Genomic DNA, 9,196 nt, shown 5'->3' with positions numbered 1-9,196 from the left:
CGCTCGCGAGATGCTTCGCTGCCATTGACCTCGCCACTTCTCCTAAATAGCCCGAGAAGGGCAACAAAATTGTCAATTAGATTTGCGGTATGCTGGACTCAGCCTCACTTCCACTTGACTGCATAATCATGCATATCTTTTCTCCTATATCGGGAGCTGTTCAAGCCTATAATAACTAGGGTTCAACAAGTCTGAAATGCTTTCTTCTTGCCGATGATATGGAAATTGTTGATTTGCTACAGATTACTCAGGGTCTCGGCAGAATGTCACACCTCTGAAAGCTCAGACAATATGGAATATCAGGAGGAATAGCAGCACTAAGGAGAGTATCAGATTCTCATGTTCTTGAATGTGAGAATTGGGATCAGATCATGATCAGGTCCTGTATTATCATGTCTATCCCTTCCCGATACCCTCTCCTGATTGGAGGGTTCATCCTGTTAACAGGAAATAATCTAAAACTCACGTTAGGATTAGAGAACGAATTTCCTATCTGCAAAGTAGATTGGCATCTTGGGACGGTTTGCAAAAGATAAGTACCGTATTTTTCAGAGTATAAGATGCTCCGGACTTTAAGATGCAGGTTAGTTTTTGGGGAAGAAAACAAGAAAAAAAAATTCTGCCTCTGCCTACCAGCATCCATCGGTATTCATCTGGCTAGTGTCCTTGCAGCAAACAACCTGATCAGCTTCAGCACATTATCGGGATCGCCACAGCACATCACTGCCGATCGCTGCCTCTGTGCATCACATTTTTGGCCTCTGCGCATCCTGTTTTTGGCCCATTTCAAAATGGATTACCAATCCCCGCCGCCAATCCCCCCCGGGTGATCCAGTCTGAACTGGGAGCATTTCACCCCTGCTACCGATTCTCCAAACCACCGACTGCCATAGCTACTCGTTTGGCTGAACCAATTCAAACTGGAAGCATTTCACCCCTGCTTCTACTCCTTCTTTCCATTAGACTAGATATGCCCAATTCCTGCAATCATTCTTTGTGTGTTTTAGCCTCCAGTCTCCTAGTCATTTTTGTTGCTCTTTTAATTCTCCTAAAGTGGATCTACACAATTACCAGTTTTGTTTTCTTTTTTTTAAAAAAGGCAAAGTTTTTTTCAGAGCCTTCCAAGAATCTCATCTAACTTCAGCATATAAAACTCTGGCCTTTTCTATTTATACCAAAAAAAGAAAAAAAGAAAAGAAAAGAAAGAATTTATTGCCAGCGCCCATTATTTTATTGTTTAAATGGTTCTCGTTCATGTTTCATTTCAATAATATTTCCCCAGCTTGTAAAGCTTATGTTACATCGAGCCCCTCTTTAAATTCACAATGCATAAAACTGCCAGGTGGAGTGCATTAACAGATTGAACTATAAATCCTCCTGGTTGGGTTCATATACTGTAAAATATTGCAATTTTCTTCAGATCAAAGTTTGTACACTTATTTTCTCAGGTAATATCATTGAACTCAGACATCATTTTTCCTCCAAATGCCCAAACATGATGATTTACACAGCACTTCTTACACTTCAAGAAGCCCCAAAAGATAATAATAGTTTGCATTTATTGCAGCAAGTGGGTTTTCCAGAATTAAGCCCCTCATCTGCCAATTTATTCAGCGGAAAGCTTATTGACCCAAACAAAACAGTTCTGTTATTATTATTTTTTTGGAACTCATAAATCTTGGACACAAACATCTGGAAGGCCACAAGGTGGCAGCAGAGAAGTACAAACAATTCCAACTTTTAGCTTCTCAGATCTGGAAGCAGTGGTGGGATTCAAATAATTTAACAACCGGTTCTCTGTCCTAATGACCGGCTGGGTGGGCATGGCCATTGTGAGCATCACCAGTGGGTGTGGAAGGCAGCACTCGGCCTCCCTGCAGCCTCCTGGGAGCAAAAATGGGCCATGGGGGGGCGCCGCATCCCCCCGTGCCCCATTTTGGGCCTAGTAGGCCTCCCTGCACTTACCTGGGAGCCAAAACGGGGTGAATGGGGACTTCTGGAAAGGGTGGGGAGGGATGAGGCCAGCCAATAATTTAACAACCGGTTCGGCCAAAGTGGTGCGAACCGGTTGAATCCCACCACTGTCTGGAAGCTCTAATAATTCTCCATGGACTGTCCAGAAAAGATCTCAGTGCAGAAAGATAAGCCTTGCAGAGGCAAAGAGAAAATCATAACAGAATTATCTTATGACAGTTTTCCCAGCCAGCCATAGATTAGTTCCAAAAAGGGGAGAAAACTCATCCAGAAAGAGAAGAGGAAAGAGACACAGCTGGCAAGATTTTGGCTAGTTGAGATCCCTGGTATTTGATCACCCAAAATTACTGAATCCCGAGTCTCAAGCTCTTCTACATTTATGTGCAAATGTAATCCTTCCCTTTATGCTCAAAATCCAACTCTCCCTGTGCCTTTGTAACTTGCAAAGGACTTGTCCATTCATTCTGATCCAGTTTGTATACTAATTGTCCAAACTAACAATGGGTCTCTGAAGCACCAGAGTCTTTAGAAACGCTTTTGTTCCTTTCGCCTTATTGTTTCAGGCTTAATGTCTATTTTGCGGGGGTGTTTATTCAGCTTCGCTTAATTTCTTCTTATGACCTGCGTGCTTTCACGTTGCCGTTCTTGGTTAATAGTGCCTTTGGAAAGCATATTTTCAGAGTCCCGCGCACAATAAGTGCTTGTCGCGAGGCCTTGACAGAAATTGAGATATGGAAGTCAAACTGCAGCTTACAGTATTGATCTGGCTTGGTTCCTGGCTTGGAGTCCAGAGCGAAGTGAGAACTTTTATGAGACTCTGCTCTTGCCATTGTGGGGAAAAAAAGACCAGAGCAGTCAAAATTGAGTTCAGTCTTAAAATAGAAATCCTCTAAATGTCAGGAGATAAATCAGATTGTGCGTGTGTGTATCTTCATCATAGTCATAGCAGGAGTATTTTTATTTGAAAGGTGCTTATATTGAGACTCTAGAAAGAGTACAGAGAATAGCAACAAAGTTGATTAGGGAAGTGGGGGCTAAAACGTACGAAGAACGGTTGCAGGAATTGGGTACATCTAGTCTAGAGAAAAGAAGGACAAGGGGAGACATGATAGCAGTGTCCCAATTCTTGAGGGGCTATCACAAAGAAGAGGAGGTCAACCTATTCTCCAAAGCACCTGAAGGCAGGTCAAGAAATAATGAATGGAAACTAATCAAGGAGAGAACTGACCTAGAAATAAGGAGAAATTCCCTCTTTATCCTAATCAGTGGAACAATTAATCAATTGCTTCCAGAAGTTATAGGTGCTCCATTACTGGAGGTTTTTAAGAGATTGGACAACCATTTGTCTGAAATGGTATAGGGTTTCCTGCTTAAGCAGAGGGTTGGACTAGACCCGTGATGGCAAACCTATGGCACATGTGCTAGAGATGGCACACGGAGCCATATCTGTGGGCACGCGAGCGTTACTCTAGCTCAGCTCCAGCACACATACGCGCCAGCCAGCTGATTTTCGGGCCATCCAGGCCCACCAGAAGTCAGGAAACAGGCTGTTTCCAGCCTCCCGGGGGCCTCTGTGGGGTGGGGAAGAATGTTTCTGTCCTCCCCATGCTCCAAGAAAGCCTCTGGAGTCTGGGGAGGATGAAAAACGGGCCTACCGGGCCCACTGGTAACCTTTTTGCTGTTGTGTGGCAAAAGTGGGGGGAGCACAGGGGGGTCACACGGGCATATGTGGGGGGCGGGGAGACATTGAATTATGGGTGTGGGCACCCGGGCACACGACCACCCCCCGCTCCCCCCGCTTTTGGCACGTGACGGCAAAAAGGTTAGCCATCACTGGACTAGACGATCTCCAAGGTCACTTCTAACTCTGTTATTCTGTTATATTTCAGTTCATATCCTCTTTGGCTGAAGAGGTTGCAGACAAAAATGCTTTTAGAAGCCTCTGACGATCCCAGCTGAGCCGCGCAATCATCAGAGGCTTTTTTTTTTTTTTTTACTTTTAAAAGCATTTTTTCGGCCGAAGAGATTGTAGAAAAAATGCTTTTAAAAGTTAAAAAAAAAAAAGCCTCTGATGAGGTGGGCAGGGTAAGCGAGCAGCGACCAGGCTGGGGACCGGTTCGGGGGCATGGCCAGCCAATGTTATTACCGGTTCTCTGAACTACTACAAATTTTTACTACCGGTTCTTGTGAACCGGTGCAAACCGGGAGCAACCCACCACTGCTAGCAGCAGAGCTCACCAAATTGCACAATCTCCTAAGGACATTGCATCACCCTCCAAACTTCCACCAAAATTAGCTCAGACAACCTACAGAGCCAGTTATGACCCTACAACAGCCAATAGAATACATGTTCTTGCACAGGAACAGGAAGCTTAAGTGCAAAGTCCAAGAGAAGGTATAAATACCCCATGTGATCAGCTGCCCAGAATCTCATGTGCTTGGTGGCTCTGCTTCATCAATAAATGGACCCTCTTTCCAATCAGCCTCCAGCCTCCATTTTGTCTCCAGTGCCTTTCTCCCAGCTTGGAACTGGATCTGGATATTTCTTCCAACAATTGGGAAGGCTCCATTACCGTTGTAATTCAAGAGTTACCTGTATCCCATCCTGGATCTTCTGGTGTAAGGTGAATAATGAACCTGATGCAGTGGCCATGTCAGGCCTGAGAATATTCTGTCATGGAAGACCATTAAGAACTCTAGGAAGTTGAAATAATTTTCCAGAAAAAGCCAATAACAAAGCAGATGGCTGGTGAGAAGTAGATCTCCCTGCACCTGTTTCCAGTCTACTAAAACACTTTACTCCAGAAAATGTTTCAATTCTCCTTAAAAGATCAATGTCCTCTGGACCTTCTGATCTTGTATTTCTTTCTTTTCCAAAATTGATCATGTTAGAAATTCTATTTATATATAGCACCACACAAAGCAAACAAAGACTACAGTCACCATGTGCTTTACTGCTCAACTATTTAACTGTAACAGGGAACAGGAAACTCTATTTAGAATAAAAGGGCATAGAGTATATACCATAGATCCAAACTTGTAAACACTGCCATCTACTGGCTAAATACTTCTGTAGTTGTTGCATAAAAATAAATTCCAACAGTGAATTCCAACACACATTTGTGTATAGAATTGTTTTAACAACTAGAAATCACCTTGATTTGCAAGGAACATGAAATGCAATTTCTTTTAAGTAAGCAACATGGAAGTTATATTTCCTCACAAAAACATTCTCTCTCCATTGCAAGCGTTGTTGTTGTTGTTTTAAAAAAACACACAATAAAATTTATTGACGTAAAGAGCATGATACGGTAATTTGTATTTCAAAATATATGACTATACTGTGTGAAAACATTTTTACGTCTGTCTGCCTCTGTATTTCATGCATAGAATTTCAAACAGTGTTCTCATTTCTGAGATCTGTTGCTTTTTGTTTTTGCCTTAAATGCTTCACCCCGTGCCCCTTTTTGCTTTAGACATCTAAAAAAAATTGTTCAGCAATTGGTTGAATTCAACATTTGTGGTTTTTTTTCCTTCCCATCATTCGCCTAATAATCTTCAAATGCCTCACCAACATTTGATCTCTCCGTGTTCTTAACTGTGACTAAATCTCACGCCATCCACTGTACATTAATCGGCGAGTGTCATCGTAATGTGAATTTTTGTCCCACAGACCTCGTATGCTGGTGAAAAGTAATTAGCAGCTAATGAAAACAACTGGCTCATTAAAGAAAGAAAAACTCCCTAGAAAGAAATTGAAGAGGAAAGTGAGGTCCAAATACCTCTATGGCTTCCTTTCTCTCTTTCTTTCTCTCTCTCTTATCAACCATGCAACGAGCACATGATAATTTCCGATCAATGTGTGAATAAGAATAGGAGTGAATGAAAATATTTTCAAGGCATTTTCATCATAATATCTGCATCAATCACCATGTCTGCACGGGCTTGAATATAAAATAATGTACATGAATCTGATTGCCTATCTTGGCCTGTTTTAATCTTAACATTGATCCATTAAATGTTTGCTGGAATGCATCCAAGATCATTTTTTGTCAAGCAGTTCTTAAAATATTTGCATTCTTTACCTATTCCTGGAGTTGCAGGAACAACGTGTTCTCTCTCATGCCATCAAGTCACCTACCAGTATTTTCAATGAAGTGCACTTGAGTTGTAAAATACTCCCAGGGTTGATGCCTAGACTGCATTAATCTAGTTTATGGCTTGATTGGTGGCTGGAATAGTCCAGCCTAACCTGAACATATCAACAGTCCAGATTAATTTATCTGAAAGGGATAACCCAAAATGCCAAATTCATAACGGAAAGAAATAAGTGTTATGAATAGACCCAACGAGGAATAAGAGGATAGTCACAATGTCTCATCTAAGGCAGCTGTATCTACTCAAAACCTGTCAGTTCTCAGATATGGCCATCATCCATAGTGGGAGAAACTGATGGATGTCTGATATAATTTTATTTTTATATATTATTTAGGATAATATATATACTCAGTTTGGATCAGGGGTGAAATCCAGCAGGTTCTGACAGGTTCTGGAGAACCGGTAACGGAAATTTTGAGTACTTCAGAGAACCGGCAAATACCTCCTCTGGCTGGCCCCAGAGTAGGGTGGGAATGGAGATTTTGCAATATCCTTTCCCTAGGAGTGGGGGAGGGAATGGGGATTTTGTAGTATCCTTCCCCTAGAGTGTGGTGGGAATGGAGATTTTGCAGTATCCTTCCCCTGCCGCACCCACCAAACCACACCACGCCCACCAAGCCACGTCTACAAAACAGGTAGTAAAAAAAATTGGATTTCAACACTGATTTGGATACATTTGGGCTCCAAATACCACCAAACTCCTGTTTTACTCCAAGGACATTCATTCTTGTTAGATGAATGTTTTTCCAACAGCTTGAAGTGACATAGACTGAATCCCTTCCCCTTCCAGTTTTTCCCCTGGTTAAAAGGTTAGAGAATAACTTGCCTAAAGTCACCATCAGCTTTCTCTTTCTGCCAATCTTGCAAGTGAGAAGTATTTTTCCCCAGGGATCATTCAGAATACAGTATTTTTCATTCAGAAAACAGCAAATCTCTTTTCCAGTCTGATTCCTCCATTATTACCATTCACTAAAATGCAACTTGCAATGATCACCATTCTATAGATTCCTACTTTCTACATTGCTCTTACTTTCTGATACATACTGTTGTCCTTAACTCAGAGTGGTGCGCTGGCCTAGAGGTGGAGCTCTCATCTCACAATCAAGAGGCTGTGAATTTGATCCTAGGTAGAGGCAGATATCAATGAGAATATATTTAATGAACAAAACTCCGCATTGGCGTCAGGAAGGGCATCCGGCCAGTAAATACTCTGCTAGCTCCATACAGTTGCCCAAACTCCACCCCGCAAGGGATTATGGAGTCATTAAACGATGATGATGATGATGATGATGATGATGATGATGATGATGATGATGATCTCGGAGCCAAACCAAAGCCCGGGATGTGGCATCACAGCCATCTGCTCAGGACATTACATCAAAAAACTCAGGATATCACAACACTAGAACTCAGGATGTTAACACACAGCCCATTACCCAGGTCGTTAAAACACAAAAGACTAATGGGCACAGATCAAGGACCTCACCCACACAGGATGTTACAAAACAGCTGACTAATCTGCAAACTTTAACTCCATCAACCAATCAAGATATAACAACACAGGTAACCAATCTGCTCACAGCAACAAAGCCAGCATCTCACACCTCCCCACCAGTATTTATAGAGAGACGGCAGCTCCGATCACACTTTCCTCGCACAAGCACGAAGCCAAAGACACCAGCCTGAAGATGACGAGTGGGACCTCATCGAAACGTCGCCAAGATACCATCAATCTTACACGGGAAAAGACCCGAATACACCAAAACTTGCATACACACATACACATACACAGACACACACACACAGACACACAGACACACACACACACAGACACACAGACACAGACACAGACACACACACACACACACACACACACACACACACACACACACACACACACACACATATATATATATATATATATATATATATATATATATATATATATATATATATTTTCTGAGGTTTTCACGGGTGTTTGTATGTAGGTCTTTGGTTATTCGGGTTTTCTCCCGCATAAAATTGGAGGTGTCTTGGCAACATTTCGATGAAGTCTCATTCGTCATCTTCAGGCTGGTGTTTTCGGCTTTGTGCTTCTAGGAGCACGAAGCCAAAAACACCAGCCTGAAAATGACGAATGAGACTTCGTCGAAACATTGCCAAGACACCTCCAATTTTATGCGGGAGAAAACCCGAATAACCAAAGACCTACACACACACACACACACACACACACACACACACACCTCTTCTAGCCAGGGTTTTTCCTACGTAAATCAAGATGTTTGTATAGCCATAGTTAAGTGCTGCAACACTTAAGACAGCATAATGCTGCTTATATGTCTGATAAAGCCTAGAAAATAGTGATTTGGGGTGTCACTTAACTATGGCTATACAAACATTTTGATTATATGGCCATAGTGGGGTGATATCTCAAATCACCACTTTCAGGCTTTGTCAGACATCTTGTGTTGTTTGTTCTGAGACTTATGGGAGACTGGGATAGCACTATTTCTGTCTTTTTTTTTTTTTAATTTGATTTATATGCCGCCCTTCTCCGAAGACTCAGGGCGGCTTACAATGTGCTCAGCAATAGCCTTCATCCTTTTGTATATTTATACAAAGTCAGCTTATTGCCCCCACAAACTGGGTCCTCATTTCACCTACCTTAGAAAGGATGGAAGGCTGAGTCAACCTTGAGCCTTGGCGAGATTCGAACCCTGCAGTAATTGCAGGCAGCTGGTCTTAATAAGCTTAATAACAGGGTGCCTTAAACTCCTGTACTACCAAGGCTCTCTTTTTGGACTTCATCGGCCAGCCACATCCATATTTTATGATTCCTCCTTGTAAAGGTCAAATATTTATTCTTTTAATTCATAGGTTCAAATGTATAATACTTTTTTAGTCAGGGTTTTTTCCTATGTAGATCAAGTTGTTTATATGGCCATAGTGGGGTGATATCTCAAATCACCACTTTCAGGCTTTTTGGCTGGCCGATGAAGTCCAAAAAGACAGAAATAGTGCTATCCCAGTCTCCCATAAGTCTCAGAACAAACAACACAAG

The sequence above is a fragment of the Pituophis catenifer genome, unplaced genomic scaffold (genome assembly GCF_029215685.1).
Source record: "Pituophis catenifer annectens isolate HBS135680 unplaced genomic scaffold, rPitCat1.0.hap2 SCAF_4, whole genome shotgun sequence".
In the NCBI taxonomy this organism is placed as follows: Eukaryota; Metazoa; Chordata; class Lepidosauria; order Squamata; family Colubridae; genus Pituophis; species Pituophis catenifer.
Note: the sequence above shows the minus strand (reverse complement) of the source record.